At 36.8% G+C, this 21,807-nt stretch overlaps 1 protein-coding gene across 2 annotated transcripts in view; it reads left to right on the top strand.

Moving 5' to 3' along the window:
* The first annotated feature begins 759 nt into the window (after positions 1-759).
* Positions 760-21,807, top strand: part of LOC132158670 (transcription factor HIVEP3-like) — a 91,890-nt gene continuing 70,842 nt past the window's right edge. For both annotated transcript variants that reach the window (XM_059568181.1, XM_059568179.1), the window contains exon 1: positions 760-1,029. The gene's annotated coding sequence lies outside the window, so the exon portion shown is untranslated. The remainder of the gene's footprint in view (positions 1,030-21,807) is intronic.

The raw sequence follows: 21,807 nt of genomic DNA, 5'->3' as shown, positions 1-21,807 counted from the left end.
CTGTGTTTAGATTCATAGAGTGTTGTGAATACTATAGTATATTCAGAGACAAACAACAGAACAGATGCGTTGAACTCAACTCAACACGGTCTGGGAATTTTTGAAGGCTAAAGGGTGGGTCAATGAGGAAGAAATCTGTTTGGAAATATAAATCCAACAGGAAAAGTGAAAAGACAACTTATTCCCAACAGGTATGGTGTGGCTTTGAGCTTTTTAGCACTTTTTTTTCTCAGGAATTGGTATACAAAGGGCTTTGGAAAGTTTGGGGAAAACACTGAGTGATAATTTGCTACTTGGGTCTGTTTTTTATGATATACTTGGGAATAATCATTTCCTGGGAGTTTAATAATGTTCTGGTTTACTTTTCCTCCATGCCCCTGGGAAAGGGTTAAATGAATTAAAGTCCACACTGATGGTTGTTAACCCCATTAATAGTCCCCATGTGGGCCATGCTACCATTAGTCCAAACTGCTCCTTTAAAATATTAATATATACAAAAATATATAGGAGAAACAAGACAAACACAGGAATATTGATTGTTAAAAATATCAACACAACTTTTTCAGGGTCCCCTTGAAATGAAGAATACCGTGACAAGGAATTTTTGGAATGTTCCATGACGTCACCTCGCAGTGGCTGACTGAGAGGAGGGAGCTAAAAATTAAGGTACTTTCTTCGGCCAATGAGCGTCGCTGAAGTATACTACCTCATGATTATTAATCATCCCTAGAACTGTGAGAATATGGGAGGGGGCGGGGCCCCCGGGGCGTCGCGTGCAGGGTGGTGTGGTGTGGTGTGAATTGTTTGCGTTGCGCGACACTGTGGCTGTTGTTGTTGCGCTGATCAGCTGAACGCATGATTGCGCTTCTAGTTTGACAAGCAGGAGGGGAAGCCCTGTTGGCTCGCGAGCGTCCAAATAACACCGAGAGAGGCGTCAGCAGCGATTCCGTTTGACAAGCGATGGGATGCAGACCACGGCACGCTGCCCTGGAGAGTAAATGGCCACAGCAACGCCAACAGCTGTGTCAGGTATGTTCTAGCGCGTAAATGTTTTGTGTTTTACATATACGTCTTAGTCGAGACTGAATTAGTAAGCATATTTAGAAAGTATTTTCCGTTGATGTCTCGATTAGGCAGTAATAACATTTTATGAAGTCTCTTAGTAAAACTTAGACGTGGCGTTTTGCAGGAATTAACCTACTATTTTAACTGAAATTCGTAGAAACTGTTGCACTTTTCGTATTTTGAATATGAAGATTTACTTCCTGCAAACAATGCGGCACAATAGGAGTCAAATCAGCTGTCTGGGTTTTTCAAACAAGTTGAGAAATGTAGCGCAAGCACACATTTTCAGTCCATGGTTTTGTCCCGACGGTCAGCCAAGAATAACGTTTTGCTACATTAGAGTAACATGGCAAACCACTCACCGCAGGAATCTGACACTCTTTCCTAATTCTTGGAAATGACAGAACATAGACGGAGTCCCCTGTGTGTGGGGTAAACAGGGAGCACTGGACGTTTGCTCACGGAGAAAAGATGCTTAAAGGAGAAGTTCACTCAAAAACTGCAAATGCCGTAATTATTCACCCTCTTGTTCGAATTACTTTCTTCCGTGGAACACAAAGCGAGATATGAGCCGAGGCATGATGTAAGGGGCTGACAGCCTCAGTCCCCACTTCCATTGCATCTTTTTTCCATACAGTGAAAGTGAGGCTGTCATTGTTCCTAACATCTCATTAAATAAACTCATACAGGATTGAAACAAGGTAAGGCTCAGTAAAATTTAGGAGAATTATTTTAAATGCTCATTTCCATTTTTCTGATAGATTTCTCAGAGGAACAGTTCAAAAACGGCTTGAAATGAAAATTCACCCTTATGTTTTCTAAATGTTTATATTATTATTGTGATTGTGTACCATTACTTTGCGAACTATCTGTGTGTTAAATTTTTTAGAAATGTTTTGACCACATAATTAATGAAAATGTCATAATTTGACTTTTTATGCTGACGTATGTGGGATTTATCCAATCATTTCGTCCGATAAAACCCTGCCCCTTCAAGCTCATGTTCATCTGCCTCCACTATTCACATCTCAAAATCTTAAGCATAGAACCAAGTTTCAGCCCTACATTTTTCTTTTTCTATAAGCGAATCGATCTCAGTGTTTTTGCCGGTGTCAGTGTTTTCATGCATTTGAAGTATGTTCCATATGCACTGTTCTTGATGTCAGCATTTGATTCCGGCTGGTTTTGTTTGGAGTCAACTCTCTAATGTGATGCAAACAGTTTCCATCATATCAAGTAACTTAAAAAACTTGGCTTCGTTTGCCTCCGACACACTTGGCTAGAGCTAGTTTCTTTTAATGCAGTGTGTAGTGGTGAGGAGGGAGAGCTTAATGATATTATTTTTGAGTGTATCAGCACAAAGCGAAGAACTCTGCGATTGAGACGTGTTATTGCTTGAACTAGAGCTTGAGCAGAATCTGAAGGGAGGAATGGTGTTGGCCTCTTTCCTTTTTTATTTACCATATTGTCACAATTGTTTGAGTATATCATGAGCAACAATTTTTTTAAAAGATGGACAGTTTGTTTATCCGATACCTAGGAAAAATGTTTGCTTTTAGCCTGCTAATTTGGAGTTACACTGCAGTCTGCATTAAATAATCCATCTTTTTAAAACTTTAATCTTTCTTAAATGGAGTAGAGACTAAATTACTCATTGTCTCTGAATGGCACTATATGCAGCGCATTAAGTTAGTCTGCTTTTCATTTTCATTATGAATACTTGTTTGCAATTTGGAAATATTTTTAAGTGATTTTTTGGCAACAGTGACTGAAAACTATGTGTTGGTAGCTGATGTGAGCAAACTTTCAGGTGTGATCATGGAAAATATTTATAACGCTTGGATGAGTAGTTCACTCAAAAAAATGAAAGTTCTGTCATTTATTTACTCCCCTTCATGTCATTCCTAACTTGTATGCTGTTAATTTTCCCGTGGACTAGAAAATTATTTATTAAAATCTTGCAAATGGTCTTTTTTCCATAAAAAACAGCTCATAGTGACCAAAATTTGTAAACGAATCGGTAATTGCATCAGAAATGCATACCTAATTACTTGGAGAGTAATAGGTAATTTGAATTTAAATAATTACTTTTATTTTTAAGATTATCTTTTATGAAGTAATGAATGTAATCTGGATGTGCTACATTTTTTGTTGTCATTGTCATGTGACCTACCGTGTAGTGTCCGTTGTGGTGCTTCACTATTCAGATATCTTCACAGAAAAGGTAGGCCATCTGGGTATTTTTTGCATAATGTTAAATGCATGGACATGCAGCTCTTTCACATACTTTTTTAACTACTATTTAGTAGGGAATTTTGTAGGGCTGCAACTAACGATTATTTTGATAATCGATTAATCTGTCGATTATTTTTACGATTAATCGATTAATCGGTTTATGTACTTATATTTTAGTTTTTCCCATTTTTTCCCCAAGTAAATTATTAATAAATGGTCTTTATCCTTCAGCATAGATTTTTAAGAGATTTTAACCATTTTGCACTGTCATATCCTAATCAAAAATATACCTGGAGTTGTTTTATTGTGTTAGTCATCCTTTGTCGGCCTTTGCTAAGCAACCATGACGTGTTCTCTCCTTGAAGACGCGGAAATTTCAGCAAAGGATAAATGGATTTGCAGCTCAAAAAATCGCTTGCAGTAGCTCTGCTACTAAATTTATTTCAAAATGGAAATCCATATACAACTATGATCAGCTGTTCCTTTCATCTTGACTGAGCTTTTAACGTTGTTACGGGAAAGGATGAAGCTGATTGGTTAGTTCTTGTCACATGACCCGCGATGCGCTTGCAGCATTCTGAAAAGTTGAGATGTTTTTAACTCGATGCGGTGCGGTGTTGGAAATAACGAACTTGAGCGCGCAAAAGACGCGATATGTGAACGTCCCCTTAAACAGTTCAGTAGTGCAGAGTTTACAGGTTACTCTTCTTTTTTGAAGGCTCAAAGTAAAGTACTCCCAGTCTCCCACATCCCGCTAAATGCTGCAGAGACGCTGTTCGGGAAGCACGTGACATAAAACGAGGCCAGCTATTGGCTATTCGCTACTTCTCCTGCTGTACTGGCTGAGTAAAACCTCCGGTGGCTCATTACTGCCACACTTTGATCACCGCAGATTTGAAATATGCACGAAATGAGCCGCTTATGGCAAATAAAAGTTATTTAGCAACGAATCGATGACTAAATTAGTTGACAACTATTTTAATAATAGATTTTTATCGATTAAATCGATTCGTTGTTTCAGCTCTAGAATTTTGCATATTTGGATGCAGCCATTCTGATTTATGAATTGTTCATTAGTCTGATTTTTGAACTGTATCAATTGATTTGTTGAAAACAACTCATTCAGTATGCTCCTTGCATTTGAGAATGCTTACTTCACTACTATGCATACTATAAAGTGTATATATATATATATATATATATATATATATATATATATATATATATATATATATATATATATATAGTTTGCAAAAAAAATTATATAATGGTCTGTACTGAATACACAGTATTTATAAATACCTAAATAAATACTTCCACAATATAGCCTACTATTTTCCACATAGAAAATAAAGTTTGGAATGACATAAACATGAGTAATTGACAAAATATAGATTTTTCATTGAACTGTCCTTTTAATAATTTTCATAGATGGTTCTATTATGTTGAAGTAAACTATATTTCTAAAGAAACAGAATTTTTAATTGCGTATCTTCCTTCTAATGGTTTTATTAGAAATGAGCATGGCAAGGTCCAAAAAAACATTTGTAACTTTTGTAGTCAAACTCTCTTTAAATCCACTGAGGTTGCCTAGGTTAACGGCCGTGTGTCACCAGTAAGTGTGAGAGAATCTTTAATGACCATAGCATACCTCGTTAGGCAGGACACCGCAGCACCTGTGGTGCGCTCTAACCATCAGACTAATGAGCTGTTGGCGGAATTTCGTCTTGAAGTTTTCCCTGGCTTTAACTGCTCCATTTTCCATTTCTTTCACATGTAAAATGGAGGACATGAAAGATTTGTCTCAGTAAAACAATGGCATTGAAATTCACACTGTGAGGGGAAAAATAATGTTCTCTACTGATGTTAATGTCCTTTGTTTCATGCCAGCATGCCACACTGGCACCATCAGTGGCGGATGGCATGAAGTGTTGTAGATCTGAGGAAGAGCTCACTGGCCATTATCACAGTATGTGTCTAGTGCCTTGTCCTTATCAGCCCTCACGGCTTCTCTTTTTCCTTTTCACCCCATCCTCAAATGTGTTCACAAACAGAAATGCACTGGCTTGACATCAAGTTCACCGCTTGCTTCTCTGCCCACACTCTTTTAGCAAGGGGTGTTTTTATTTTTATTTTTTTAATTAGAACAGGCTTTCTCTACCTAAGACAGGCTGAATTAAAAATACTTTTACAATTTTGCTTGAATACAGAGATAAATTCCTCCAAAATAACAATTCTTAAAAAATAGTGGTCCATGAAAAAAATCTGTTCTGATTTTGACACTGATTATTTAATTTTTCAGCAGGTCCATACTTCTGGTAACAAAAATGTTTTCTTAAGTTTTTATTTTTAATTATAATATCCCTGTTTAACAGGGTCACTTACTGTAAAAACTATCGCTGTACATAATTGCAGTTAATTTATCATTTATAATAAGTTCTGATCAGTTTTTCCCAAGCAGAATGATATTGCAAAATTGATCAAATTTGGTCAGTGTAAATGAAAAGACATTGTGTAGAAATGTAGAGTACACTTAACTTGAACACATTTTACTTTATTTAAATGCAAATTTCTGTATTGCATTAGACAGTAAAAGTTATAATAAAATCTGTAATTTTAATATTGTATTACATTTTTCAGTACCGGTATTTATATTTTAATAGAAGTGCAATAATGTAAACAATTCTGAATTCTTAATGCTATTTGGATAAACTGAAAAAAATGGACTCTGGACTCTCTAAATATGGACTCTGGATGCTTTATATACAAACTGCTGGGTGGTTTGCAACGGTTTACATTTTGTTTAGAAATCTTCCAAATATCTGAAATGTAGGAAAGTGTTCTTTAGGGACACTGTATCAGCAGTGCAGTAGGAAAACAGAATCATCATCCTGTCATGTATGTTATTGCAGATAGATAAGAACTTAGCCGTTATCTTAAACAACCCAAACTGATTAAATGGCCAGTCATCACACCACACTGTTCCCTACTGAGGGTCCTCCAGTGACATATGGCAGCCTGCGAGGAGAGGAGAAATGAATGGGAATGTCTGGAAAGGGCAGCAGGTGCTATAATTCCACAGTGAATGAGCCTGATATCCCTCGTCGCCCATCAGTCAGGGACTCACTCTGTGTTTGCCATGCCACAGGGAAAAATGTCACCTGAATGCTCACTCCCTGCTCTTTGATTTACTGCCTGATGAGTAGCAAAGCTCTGGGAGATCCACTGATCACTGGGTTTTCATTTTTTTTTCTCCACCTTTCACATCCACCAATGCTGAGCATTTTATTCTTGTTTTCAGTAGCAGGAAATTACAATCTTCTGTTTTTCGCTTTCATAAGAATGTGATGCCTCTGGTGTAGTAATGTAATGGCAAGAAGGACAGGAGGTGATTGTCACCATAGTCTCTAGTCTGGCACCTCCCTCATATTGGCATCCTGTTTATGAAAGCATTCCTGCTGCTGGAGAAGCACATATAACGTTGGGCCAAAAATCTGAGAACAAAGCTAAAACTATTTTACATTTTAATTCAATGTTAAAATGCATTTTATATTGTTGTTTTAAAGGAAAACTAAATGTAATATTTAATTCACTTTTACTTTTATATTTCCGGTTACCTCTTTGCAATTTTAGTTTGTTTTAGTAATTTTGTTTGGTTTTTTGAGTAATTTTAGAATTGTAACTTTCAATTAATAAAAACGATTTTTAATAGCTTTAGTTTTAGTATACAATGACAACACTGACTTCCATTGATAAGATTATACTATAAATAATATAATTTGCATATATAATATAATTTGAATATATTATATTTATCATCCAATTTATGTTTAATTAGAAAATATTGCAAAATATTTTGTTCAGCTAATATAATATAATATAATAAACATCGAATTTGTGTTAAATTAGAAAATGCTTCTTTTGGATTTTGGACCCTACTGTATTTGCATGATGTGTATTGCATGCATCACCGGTTGTCTTTTTCTGTTTCCTTTGAGAATTTAATCCACTTTTGGTCAGTCTACCCCAATAGATGCCATTTACACACAATTACTGCACACTTTGGTGTAAATAAGCATGTGTGCCCACAGCTGCAATGGTTTAATCATTAGTCCTTCCACAACAGTTCCACATACCAGTTTGGGTGCCGTCACATACTTTACTTTCCACATTCCAATTACTCTCTCTGCATTAGGGCTGGGCGATATACAAAAAAAAAGATATCTCGATATTGTCACAATTTTTACGATATTCGATATATATCTCGATATGTTTGCATTTGCATTTAAATAATAAAAAATAAAACATGATTTTCTTTTGCCCATTAAAAAAAAAAAACTATTTAGATTAAATAGCTAATTTAAGCAGTTAAAAAATCTAGACCAAGAGATCACTTACTGCTTTTTATTAAATGAATACATGTAGGCCTATATGTAACTGAAGCAGTGCAAATTAAGTAACAGTTACAGAAAGTGCATTTTTCTTTTTAGTGCATGCAATTCACAATTTAAACTATGCAACTGGGATAAGTATTTTATTTAAATTTTTTAACAAGTTTTTAAGCTAAGAACACAAGTCTGTCAACTGTCTGTGGTTTTAAGAGAAGCTCTGTGGCATGAAACTATGGTCCTACTGACACTAAAAACCCTCTTAGATGGGGAGCTAGTTGCTGAAGCACATAGCTTTTTCTTATATATATAAATGAATACCAAAGACTTTTGCATTCTCTCTGTCTATATTATGGAAACTGGTAAACATATCAGTGATTCCAAATGGCCATAGCCTATGTTTCTCTATTCAAACATCAGCGGTCGAGTAAGTGCATTTATTTTGCGATCACAAATGCAAACAATACAGTTGAGATCTCACGACAGAACACAGACCGGCTGAACGACGCTTTCATTAAATCGCTCAATTCCAGCTTGTTAGTTTATTTTTTTTTTTTTTCAAGTTTATTTATTTGTATAGCGCTTTTTACAATACAAATCGTTACAAAGCAACTTTACAGAAAATTATGTTTCTACAATATTTAGTAGTAGCTAGTAGTTTGTGCACGTTTGACAGGATTTTAGAAAAATAAAAATAATAATAATAATACAAGACGTAGTCAGCTAGATGATGAACTATCAATATTATTAATTAATAGTAATTATATGATGCAGTCACACATGTAGCAATAATTGTTAGTTCTGTTTGTTGATTCAAGGTTAGGATCATCTGGGGTCCTCTGAGGGTCAGCATCATCTCTTCTCAGGTGTTCTGGATCCAGACTGGAGCTTGTGTAAATCCTAGTTACCACGGGATGTAAATCCCGTGGCAAAACATAGAAACAAGATAGAGACATCATTAGCATAGCTGCTGATCCAACAAAGTAAAATTAGTTTAACCCAAGCTAAAGAATAAAAATGCAGATGCAACTACACTCACAATTTAAGAGATACATTATTCGAATGCTTGGCGAAAGAGATGTGTTTTTAATCTAGATTTAAACAGAGAGAGTGTGTCTGAACCCCGAACATTATCAGGAAGGCTATTCCAGAGTTTGGGAGCCAAATGTGAAAAAGCTCTACCTCCTTTAGTGGACTTTGCTATCCTAGGAACTACCAAAAGTCCAGCGTTTTGTGACCTTAGGGTGCGTGATGGGTTGTAGCGTGGTAGAAGGCTAGTTAGGTACGCAGGAGCTAAACCATTTAGGGCCTTATAGGTAAGTAATGATAATTTGTAACAGATACGGAACTTAATAGGTAGCCAGTGCAGAGACTGTAAAATTGGGGTAATATGATCATATTTTCTTGACCTGGTAAGGACTCTAGCTGCTGCATTTTGGACTACCTGTAGCTTGTTTATTGACGAAGCAGGACAACCACCTAGAAGTGCATTACAATAGTCCAGTCTAGAGGTCATGAATGCATGAACTAGCTTTTCTGCATCAGAAACAGATAACATGTTTCGTAGCTTGGCAATGTTTCTAAGATGGAAGAATGCAGTTTTTGTAACATTGGAAATATGATTTTCAAAAGACAAATTGCTGTCTAATATAACACCCAGATTTCTGACTGTAGAGGAAGTAACAGTACATCCGTCTAGTTGCAGATTGTAATCTACAAGATTCTGTGTACTGTTTTTTGGTCCAATAATTAATATCTCTGTCTTATCCGAATTTAATTGGAGAAAATTATTTGTCATCCAATCTTTTACAGTTTTAACACACTCTGTTAGCTTAGATAATTGGGAAGTTTCATCTGGTCTCGTTGAAATATATAGCTGAGTATCATCAGCATAACAGTGGAAGCTTATTCCGTATTTTCTAATAATATTACCAAGGGGCAACATGTATATTGAAAATAGAAGGGGACCTAGGACGGATCCTTGTGGCACTCCATATTTTACTGATGATAAATGAGATGACTCTCCATTTAAGTAAACAAAATGGTAGCGATCGGACAGGTAGGATCTAAACCATCTTAGAGCCTGCCCTTGAATACCTGTATAGTTTTGTAATCGATCTATGAGTATGTCATGATTAGTGTTTTCAGATTATCGTCAGCGGCTCTTTCGCAATGAGGAGTGAGCACGTGCGCATGGTTGCCAGATTGCTTAAAATAAGCAAACACCGGGCAGAAAATGTATCCTTGTAACAGTGGAGCTCTGATTCGGAGATTTAAACTCTTGTTATCTGGCAACCGCTATCATTACAGCTCTCGTAGTAGAGGGGCATAGAGCAGACAGCAGTTACAGGTTCCTTTTTTGGACATTCGGCGCGTTCTTTTGGGAAAGTATGCTTGGATTTGAAATATTAGATATTCCCGATATATTCAAATTGTATATCGTCGTCAAAATTATTCCGATGTTATCGCTAATATTCGATATATCGCCCAGCCCTACTCTGCATCGTACTTTAACAAGTCAACGGCTTTAGCTTCACAATGCATTACATTAATGAGATTTTGTGTTGATCTTCTGGGTTTCAGAGTGTTTGAAAGCATATTTTCAGTTTATAGTTTTTGTATTGTGTTGGAAGTTTTTCTCTTCTTGGTTCAGCCTTGATAGTAAAATTTAAGGAATAGTTCACTCGGAAATGAAAATTAATTAATTACTCACCGTCAAGGCATCCTAGGTGTATATGACTTTCTTCTTTCAGATAAATTCAGTGGGAGTTATATTACTCCGCTTGGACCTTAGTCTGACCAAGTAAAGCATTTATATTATTTAACTCGACACATAATACATCATGGTCTTTGATCTTTCAAACTGGTTAATGGCAGTCAGCAGGTGTTGCGGTGCATCAGTCCAAAAGAAGTTAAATAAAAAGCCACACATAATAAAAAGTGTCTCACACGGTTCCGGGGGTTGAACAAAGGAGTCCTATAGCGAATCGATGCGTTTTTGAAAGAAAAATATCCATATTCAAAGCGTAATAAGTACTTTAATGTGGCTTGCGCCAACAGTTGTACACGGAAGCAGCTCTAAGAGGATGAGAAAACAAATGTTTGTAAACAGGAGCAAAGGAAGCAATGTTTCCTTATTTTAGCAGAGGAAAACCAGTCTCCTCTTGGCTTATGAAATCCTCCCATATTCTTCTTTACAAATCCTTGTTTTGTATTTCTAATTAGTGACCGTTGTTTTGATCTCTTTCTTTTGCTTCCATGTTCGTCACTTCACCATGCGCAAAGCTAACCTCATACGTCATCTGCCCGGAACTGCTTCCATTCACAACAGTGAGCACAAGCTTGATTAAATTTATTATTATAGGGCTGCACGATAAATCGCATACGATATTTAATGTGCATCTTGTCAGTAAAGCCGGTTCTATAATCGTTTGGAAAATCTCCATCACTTGAGCATTTACTTCTCCATGTGAAACCACACAGGTGATGGATATTTACAGCTGATTACAGAACCGGCTTTACTGACAAGATGCACATTAAATATTGCATGTGATTTATTCGCATTAAACCAGACCTCATTTTTACACTGTTGGAATAGTTCCCCGTCGTCTACATTGTGCACTACGAGCCATTCACTGTACATTAAATTCTACACTGTGAACAACTGACCGCTCTCAGCCAGTGCTTCAGCATCTATTTATAGTGCAGGGGGCAGGCGCTTCAGATTGTAGAAAGCATTTGATTGGTCAAAAGATTTGATGAAAAGATGAAGTACGATGCAAACTTCAAAAAAATAGTTGAGCTGTTTTGGTGGAAGTGATGAACTGGAAAGCTTTTTCTTGTAAATGTGAATTTTGTCACCGTTTTGGAGCACACTGCCTTATAGATAACCTTAAGACTTAAATATTGATACTAACACCCAAAAAAGTTATTTACACATAGGATTACTTTAGGGTGAGTAATTTATGTACAAATTTTCATTTTTGGGTGAACTAACCTTTAAGATGGTTTTTTATGAAATCCAATAGCTTACTGACCCTGCATAGACAGCAACGCAACTACCACATTCAAGACCCAGAATGGCTGTAAAGACATCATTAAAATAGTCCATGTGACATCAATGGTTCAACCATAATTTTATGAAACTATCGTTGTGGTACTCTCGTGAACACGCATTCAAGACTGACACGGAAAAGAAGAAATTGTTGAAAAGTCTTTTTTTGTTTTTGTTTTTCTTTGTGCGTAAAGGTATTCTTATACCTTTATACAATTAAGGTTGAACCACTGGTGTCTATGACTATTTTAACAATGTCCTTGATACCTTTCTGGGCATTTTAACGGGGTAGTTGAGATTTCATCAAAAATATCTTAAATTTTGTTCTGAAGATAAACAAAGGTCTATGGGTTTGGAATGACATGAGGGTGAGAAATTAATGACAGAATTTTCTGAATTTTGAGTGAACTATACCTTTAGGGCCTTTGTTTATCTTCGTCTTAAAAATATCAACGTGACTATTGTTCATATGTTGGTCTGACAAAGTGAGTCAGAATAAAATGAAGTAATTGATTTTCAGTGAGAGTTAGCAATGTAAGAGGGGATTGGCAACCATTGGTGATGCATTGGGGGCATGCCCACTGTGGAAAAAGTTTTGAAAAGTTTAACTTTATGCAAACGAACAACAGAAAACCTTTGGAGTGCAATTGGGGTGAGTTTGCTTTATGCCTTAAACAGCTCATGACTTTAAATTGCATCATTCTACGCACAAACCTTTAGTCGTATCATTTAGCAGTGTCTCATTGTGCAAAATTTGGGTCAGGTGTTTGTTTGCGCTATGCAGTTGTTAAACATCATCTGGCATGATCCCAGGGAACTTTTGGCTACCACTGCTGATGAGGATTGCATTTCCTTGTCTGGTACTGGCAAGGATGGCCAGCTCCCGCATTGCAAATAACTATGAGCATATCCATCACTAATGACAGTCTAAACAATAACACATCATTGCTTTCTATATTTTGTGTTGCATGTTTATTAAAGCAGGCAGACGTAGATCAGGAATTATAGCTAGGAGTTAATGAAGTAGGAGCAATCATTCCTCACTCTTCCCTCAGGTCTCTTGTTATTTTATTACTGGTGTTTTTTAATGGTTCATATTTTGTCCTGCAGTTTCACAACATCAAATGGCTCTCGTTTATCAGAGGATATCCTAGACCATACCCCAAAAAATACTTCTATTGGCAAATGTAAAATCGTCACCGCTTATGCAGTGTAGTGACAACCAACTAAGCTGTAACAACTTAATAATATTAAAGGAATAGTTCCAAAAGTGAAAAACTGATGGAAATTTACCCCAAATCTGTTCCAATGAGGAAACAAACTCATCTACATTTTGGAGAAATTTAACATTACATTACTTGCTCACCAGTGAATCCTCTGCAGTTTATGGGTGCCATCCAAACAGCTGATCAAAGCATCACAAGTAATCTGCATGACTAATGTAAAATAATTAACGTCTTGTGAAGCGAAAAGCTACATGTTTGTAATAAACAAATTCATCAATTAGGGATGGGACGGTATGAAAATTTAATATCACGATTATAGTGACTAAAATTATCACGATTATCAATATTATCACGGTTTTGTTGAAACGAGATGAAAGTGTTCAAAAATAGTTGATGCTCACACTGAAAACATTTCAGCAAGTTTTATATTTAATAATCAACAAACAACTAATAAAACAAGCAACTCTATGCACTTAATTTAAAGAAAGATTAAATTCTGTGGCATTTCCTTCCTTACAATGAAAAGTGTAGAAGCATAGAAAAGCATAGAAAAGTCACTGACTTTCGCCATTCCTTCTCGAAAAAAAACAAAAAAAACATTGTGCGCTGCGCTTGCATCAGACTGTTGCTGGCTGGACATGATTTAATAGTGAGTTATTAAAACCGCGACAATCAAACACGGTTTTAATGATAATTCATTTTTAAACGATATTACTAACCTTCAGCACATTTTATCACGGTTATCAATAAAAACCGGTTATCGTCCCATCCCTATCATCAATAAAACATTCTTAAATTCCTTTAAGCATTGTCAAATTTTTGCCAGACTAAAATGGAGATACTTGGTGTTTTATGTGTTTTCCCAACAGTAAATAAAATGTAATGTGGAAAGTTTGGTGTGAATTTGACTTAAAAAAAGTAAAAAATTCATTGCCACAACTCATTATACATTTTTATTATACCAGTGGATAGATCTCTTGCTCAGTTGACCCTTATGTAGTCTGCATATAAATATTTTGGTTCAAGGACAGAATTCAGTCCAATAGGGTTTTTGGATTGATGTACTTTGGAATAGCTTCCAGACTGACTTTGTTAACTGTCAAAACGTTACCCAAAAGTAACTTTTCAGTTATTTAGATTAGCTACAGCTGTGAGATTTGCTGGAGTGCAAAGACATTTGTCTGATGGGCTTTTGTCCGATGTTTGCGGTTTACTTGCATAATTATTGATTGGTCTGAAATGGATCGTATTGAACGGGAGGAGAACACTTGGCTCTTTCAGGTCTACACTGTTGTACTGTGATATTTTAAACTGTCTTATCTTGTCGCTCTTAGGGTCAAATGTATACAATTTCCCAGGATCTGAGTGCTGACAACCAGGATCGGCTCTTGACTTCAACGTCATACAGAAATAAGATTCTCTACCCCAAGGAAAGCCGATACAAAATCTCTAAGACTTCTCCGCCTCTTGTCCTTTTCTCCCTGAAAACATGGTTATCTGCATGTGTCTTCATGCTTGACCTGGCCTAACTACTTCTTTGAATATTGGAGAGCTGTGTGTGTGTGTGTGTGTGTGTGTGTGTGTGAGAGAAAGAGAGAGAGTGTGAGGCGCTTGACCACGGCTGAGCTCAACAGTCAGAGACAGACTTTTACTGTCTGCTTCACTCTCACACACATTCCTCCTCCCTACATCCCTTGCGGTCTTGCTAGGGATGAAATAAACTGTGTTTTCAAAATTTACAAAGTACAAATTACGTTTACATGCACAGTTTAATCGTACTACAGCTAATGCATAGAGTGTATGTCACATAGAGTTCGCCATTCTAATTGCATCAGTTCTGCTAAAAAAAAAAGTCAACTAGTTCATTATCAATCAGTTCTTACAATCTGATGCTTCTAACACCTCTGTCCTACAATAAAAGAAATATGGTGTAGGATTTACATTTGAAACAATTTTCACTCAGAAATTGGTAGTGAACATCTTTGAACTATCATTAGTCAGTGGCGATTACAAAATGGGTAGGTGTGGCTCTGCCGCCTTTGACATTGGAAACATTTCTTCCATTCAGTCCATCTATTTCAGATGCGATTAAAAACATGAACACAATTCAGGGGCTTTGTAGTAGAAAGTGAAGTTGTAATTCTAATGGAAAGCAACACTGACACTGTTTTCACAAATCTGCAACCTACTGTATAAAGTGCAATATAAATAAACGTGACAACTTGACAGTGGCAAATTGTGGAACTAGTGCAAACATATCCAACTATGATCAGATGCTTTCTTAACTGCTGTTTTCACTGGCATTTTGGTTATGTGTTTATTTTGTTATTGAGAGGAAAGTGCGCTTCACATATTTACATATTCATTTAAAGGGGTGGTTGATTGCGATTTTCACTTTTTTAGGGCCCTATTTTAACAATCTAAACGCAAAGTGTAAAGCATACGGCACAGGTGCACTCTGGGCGTGTCCAAATCCACTTTTGCTATATTAACGATGGAAAAACGGTTGGCGCGCCCGGGTGCATGGTCTAAACAGGTTGTCCCTCTTCTCTTAAAGGGTTAGTTCACCCAGATAGCAAAATTATGTAATTAATAACTTACCCTCATGTTGTTTCAAACCCGTAAGACCTCTTTAATGAGTAATGAGTGTTTTTTGGGCGTAACGTGGAATAAACCAATCAGAGTCTCATCTTCCATTCCCTTTAAGAGCCAGTTGCGCTCTTCCATGACAGATTTGGTATTTACATGGTGGAATTTGGCAAGCGCAAAGACAGAACGTGTCTCCGAGATGAAACGGAGCTGCTCGTGTCCGAGCAAATAGCCTAATTCTGATACGTGATGACTATCCATTATGACATGTAGGCATATATATATATGACTACAAAAAAAATCTTAAGCATTGCAATCCTTTAATTTTTTATATTTGGCATGTTTGTGTGCTGCTGTGCATTCCTGTGTTTAATAAGCAGCGTGTACGCTCTTTAAATAACTAAGAAAAAACATTGCCCCAGACTTTAGACCAGGTTTGAGCTGGTCTATGGTGCAGTCTATTTTCAGCTCCTTAAAATAGCGTTGCGCCAACAATGCACCTGAACACATCTCTTTTTAGACCAGCACGCCTATGGGTGCAAAAATGAGCGCAAATACATTTGTTAATTAAACGACGTGGCGCTGGATGGGAAATATACAAAAGGCGCCGGACTGAAACTAGCAAACACACTTGCGCTGCGCCTTGCGTTTCAGCTCCTTAAAATAGCATTGCGCCAACAATGCACCTGAACACATCTCTTTTTAGACCAGCACGCCTATGGGTGCAAAAATGAGCGCAAATACATTTGTTAATTAAACGACGTGGCGCTGGATGGGAAATATACGAACGGCGCCAGACTGAAACTAGCAAACACACTTGCGCTGCGCCTTATTCTCTGCATCGTTTTCCATCGTTAATTTTCTACCTATTAGATTGTATTTTATTAATGTCTACACCTACACCTACCCCAACCCTAAATCTACCCTTTACAAAAATGGAAAAAAAATAAAAAAAGTAATTATTGTTGTACAGTGTGACAAAAATTATGCTGTATTGCTGTAAAGTAAACAGTCTGTCAGAGCACAGTTCGTCACCCCACAGAAGAGAGGGGAGGGGTGAGCAGAGCTCATTAGCATTTAAAGCAACATTCAAAAAACGGGTTGATTTCTGCAGAGCTGATTTTGACAAGGTAAAAAGGTTTTTTTTACACTACCATTGAGAAATTTTAACCAAAGTATGTTATAGACTTTTCATTAAGACCATAAAGAATCATATCAAGTTGTGGAAAATGGGCATCCGATGACCCCTTTAACCAGAACATGTAGCAAAGGGGGCGAGGCCATGTTGTACTGCTTTAGAGAAGTGGAAGAGAAAACAAAGGTTGAATGTTGAAAAGAGTGGAAATGGAAAGCAAAGAATGGAAAAACTTTGCCAGTATATCTGGAGTTATTAGTAAATCATCCAAAATAGATAATAAATGAGCATAGAGGAGAAAAGAAATATGTATAATTTGACTGATTAATAATATGTTTTAGTTCAGTGGAAAGCGGCGCACTGATTTGGTGCGGGGCTGGTGATCGGCCATGTGTCTAGAGCTGCTTCTTATCTCTTTGCTCAGATGGAAGGAGGAGTTTAGGGGGCTTTGGTTGGTAAATCCCCAGGCGCAGAGGGGATCAACAGCACCAGGCTGAGCTCCAGCAAAGCATCTCTGGCATCAGCACTGTCATTAGCATGGGCCGCTTCAATTCCCTAAATCTCTGACAGGCCTCTCAGCGTGATCTAGTTGTGATATCCCGCACCTGTGATTCTGAGTTTTGCCTGCCTTTAAAGCTTCAAGACGACTTGATTTTTGCTGTGTGCACAAGTATGGTACTGTGGAAAACAGTGGTTAGGATTGCAAAGTGGAGAACAAATTGCACATTCTCTGAGAACATGATGTTTTATCCATTAACCTACTGCACAGGTTGCTGGAGCATCTCTGGGCCACCTTTGCTTATTTGTATCAAGTGTCAGTCAGTTCCTGTCCTGGTTGCAGAGCCACTGATGTTAAACTAGTCTGAAATGATGTTGATTGTTACATAACCACACGTCCTACAAGTCGCTCGTTGCTGCAGCTGTCTGCCCAGCTGCCAGCAGTCAGAGAGCTGCCAAACATCCTCACAGTTCAACAGAAGCTGCCTATCGCATAGAAGCTGACTTTACACCTTCATTTGACAATCCAGTCTGTCACATCTCATGCCTTGTTTTAATGAATGATCGGCCCAGAAACACTTTCATTTAGTCATTATTTACTCAACCTCATGTCGTTCCTGACCAGTGTGAATTTTTTATTTTTTTCTTCTTCTGTGGTTGATTTGCTCTTTACTGTGAAATTACAAGCATTGTTGACCAAAGCTTTCAAGTTTAAAAAACATGATAAAATTGTTCTATACAAATTTTTATGCTTTATTACAAGTCTTTTGAAGTCATATAGCTTTGCATGAGAATCAGAATGTAATTTAAGTCATTGACTGTAAACTGTGACATCTGTTCTAGCTCTTTTAAGCAAGTTCACAAGAGAAGTATAAATGTGTCATTTGTGAAATTATCGGTTTTTTTTTCAGTGAATCAATCGTTGAATGTTTAGATCACAAAGGAACTGATCCAGTTCAAGTGATTTAGTTATTCGGTTAAGTTTTTCCCCTGGCAGCAATGTTGGTTTAGTATTCAATATACATTTATAGTTTCAAGTAATATTATAAATTATCATTTATTTTTATATTTTTAGTTTTCATCCTAATTTATTTTTCATTTATTTATTTTTAATAAAATGTCTGAATACTTTTATAAGTCAGTTTTAGGTTTTCGGTTTTAATTTTATTTCTCCTAGTAATTTAAAATTTTCCAATTGTTTAGGCTTTGTCATCTTTTTTATATTTTATTTTATTTTTGTTTCAATTAACCAAAATGTTTTGTTTGAGTTAATAACACTTTTTGGAAGGAGTTTCTTTGTAAATATTTCGTTTTTTTTTTTCTCACACAAAGCTATCAAACGACCCTTGGAATTGCATGAAAAAAAGCAACCATTTATGTTCTTCAAACTTTCTTCTTTCATGTTCCACAGAAGAAAGATTTGGAGCAAAATTATAATGTTTAATTTTTGTAAGCACCTGGTAGAAAAAGATACAAAGTAAATACTAGCTAAAAGCAAATGACAGTATTTTGTGATTTGCACTTAAGCTCAATAAATGTGTACTGTACAATGGATTACCATAATGTACTTTTGTTTGCATCATCCATCACATTGCTTGGTCACAGGAGCAACAAACTTGTGACTTGTGTTTGTCTGAGTATTTACACTTTAGTGTGTTTAAAGATCAGTTATCAGTTTTTGTGTAATGTTGTTATCGACTAAGTGCGTCCTCCATCAGGTCAAGTCATACTCATAAAAAATAGTGTGCGATGTCCTAAGAGTAATGTTGTGGTAATTTCCTAATATCCTTTCAATATTTAAGGGTAGTGTACTTCCCCCATGGCTTGCGTCAGCACTGGTCAATGCATTGATTTCTATAAAGTGAAGCGTCATCTTCAGTTTTTGCCCCTGTTGTTTTTCCCTGCGTTTACCTCTCATGTCACTAGCTCCGCCCTTGCACCATAGCTTGTGACTGGAAGAGAAGAGGAGTAATTTTTAGGGGGAGGTTAATATTATTGATTTAAAGATTACTAGGGCACATGAATTAAATAAAAATAATGAAGTGCACAGATAAATTATTTATAATAAACACAGTATTTCATTAAAAAATAAAAATATTCAATTTTGATTTCATGGTGACTTTAAATGAGGGCTAGCTGCCTCTTGACATAGTACAGTCTGTTTGCAGCTGTACTGTCTGTTGTTTTTTGTGTCGGCGAGTGAGAGGGAGAGAGAGAGGGCACATTTTCAGACTGTGCCACCTCACGCATGTGCCAGACTACGAGAATAACCTGATTTGGATCTACATGATTGGCAAACAAAGCCAAATGACAACAAATTTCGTAACCATCTAGTTAGCATCCTTTTTATGTTTTGTCTTTGTTGTTTATATGTTGAATCATTAGCATGTTAAAATGGCCTGTGTTTTACATTTTATTTTTAGTGAGATACAATTTTTGAAAACATCACATTGGAATCATGTAGCTTTTCTGTTGCAAATTTATAGTGAACAGTGCTGATTACTGATGCACTTACATCATCATATATGAAATAAATATAAAAGGAATTTATCCTTGCACTTGTTATGAAAATGTGAAGACATCTAGTAGGGCTGGACGATTATGGCCTAAAATCAAAACCTCGATTAATTGAACATTTTACCTCGATTACGATTAATGAACGATTATTTTGTTTTGGTTTTTTTTTTTTTTGCCCTCATAGTTCAAGGTTTGTACTGTAAATATGATTGACTATCAGCAGTTATTTTATCTATGTTCGTAACATTTCTTACTAGGGTTGGGTATCGTTTGAATTTTATCGTTTCCGATTTTTATCGATTCCTAGTTTCGATTCCAATAAGATAAAAAATCCAATATAAAAAAAATTAAGTCAAACATTTAGATGTCAAACATTTTTACAAAGCATTATGTTGCACCTGAATAACATGTGCAAAAATAAGCAGCCTACAAAACACTGCAAGAGGAATTTTGCCTGTGATTAAAAAAATACCATAGCAAAAACAACTAGATTAATATAAATTTCAAATATTCAAGTGTTAAAGACAAGTAATAAGATAGGTCAGTAATAAGAAAGGAACAAAAAAATCAATACGCAATATCATAAATAAATACAACTAAACTAAATTTCAGGTACAGAAACTATAATTAAAAGTTTAAAAACACTGCATAGTTTTCTTTTTATAAATAAAATAAAGATTAATCAAGTAAAGTTATTAAATATATTCAGTCAAGATCAGTGAATGATTTTCTTTTGTTCTTGGATTAACATTAATGACAGGCAGCGCGTTTATTAGGCTGTTGTCTTTTTAAGTAAAAATACTGCACATGTGTGATTTATGTAGAGTTAAGTGGATCTAACTTAACTAATAAACACAGAGACACAAGTCCAACATGTGCTCTCTAAGCATAACTTTATTAAAGTGCTTATTTTACCACTTCCCCCACCTAACCACAAGGGGGCAACGTCACATCATGTGTCCTATAAAATCCATTACCACTACATCCCCCTTTCTAAGATCAGTAGTACTGATATATAACTCAAGATTAAACTAACTATATCAAAAGTTAAGTGTTCCCAATTCAAACTGTTGCACTATGCATAAGACAACATGACCCATTGTCTTTTTCCTCAGATATTCCTGTAAAACTGTAAATCATATGGTATCTTATGAACAATAAGCAAATGAACATTAACTTAAAATCTAAACTAAGAAGGTGGGGTAGACTACCCGATTTTTCTACTGAGTGTGGGGGTTTATTCTGCCCAGTAGAAACCACTCAGTCTCACCAGGGATACCCGCTATTTAACCACAAAGTCCTTCAGGTACCCTGGAGGTCGTCTCTCTCTTGCAGGGTAACGTGCCAGAGGCTCAGGACTACATGGTTGAACTGGGCCCTGCTCTGCATGCTCTAGCCTCACTGGCTGACCAGTAGATTGCTCTGGCTCTGGTAGGATGGTCTGCGCTGCTGGCGCCACTGGCTTACAGACAAGGTGCTTTCGGTTTCGGCGCAGGTTTCCTCTGGGAGTGTCAATGATGATTGACCTTGGAGCTTCCACCTGTCTTATCACTGTCTCCTTCTCCTTTGTGTCCTTTACCGAGACATGGTCACCTGGAGTCAGTTTTGTGATCTGTTGAGCTCTGTGTCTTTTGTTGAAGTTCCAACTCAATCTCAGTCTCTTTTTCTTTTCCTCCTCTTTGAGTTTGGTTATGTCAGTCCAGCCTGGGTCGAGAGATGACAGAGTGACCGGAACTGTTGTTCTGAGCTGCCTGCCCATCGACAGCTGTGCTGGACTGTACCCGTTAGCGAGTGGTGTGGCTCTGTAAGCCATGAGTGCCAGAAATGGGTCTTTCTCTTTCTGGAGGAGGCCTTTAACTGTCCGCACAGCTCGCTCTGCCTTTCCATTGCTCTGAGTGTATCTGGGGCTGGACGTTGTGTGTGTGAACCCCCCCTGTTTTGCGAACTGAGTGAAGCATTCAGATGAGAACTGGGGTCCATTATCTGTCATGACCTCGGACGGTATGCCATGCCTGGCGAAGATAGACTTGCAATGTTCCACTACTGCTAATGAATTTGTAGATGTGAGTTTAGCTACCTCAATGAAACGGGAAAAGTAAT

Source organism: Carassius carassius, chromosome 15, assembly GCF_963082965.1.
Source record: "Carassius carassius chromosome 15, fCarCar2.1, whole genome shotgun sequence".
NCBI lineage: Eukaryota > Metazoa > Chordata > Actinopteri > Cypriniformes > Cyprinidae > Carassius > Carassius carassius.
Note: the sequence above shows the minus strand (reverse complement) of the source record. Positions and strands in the feature narration are given on the sequence as shown.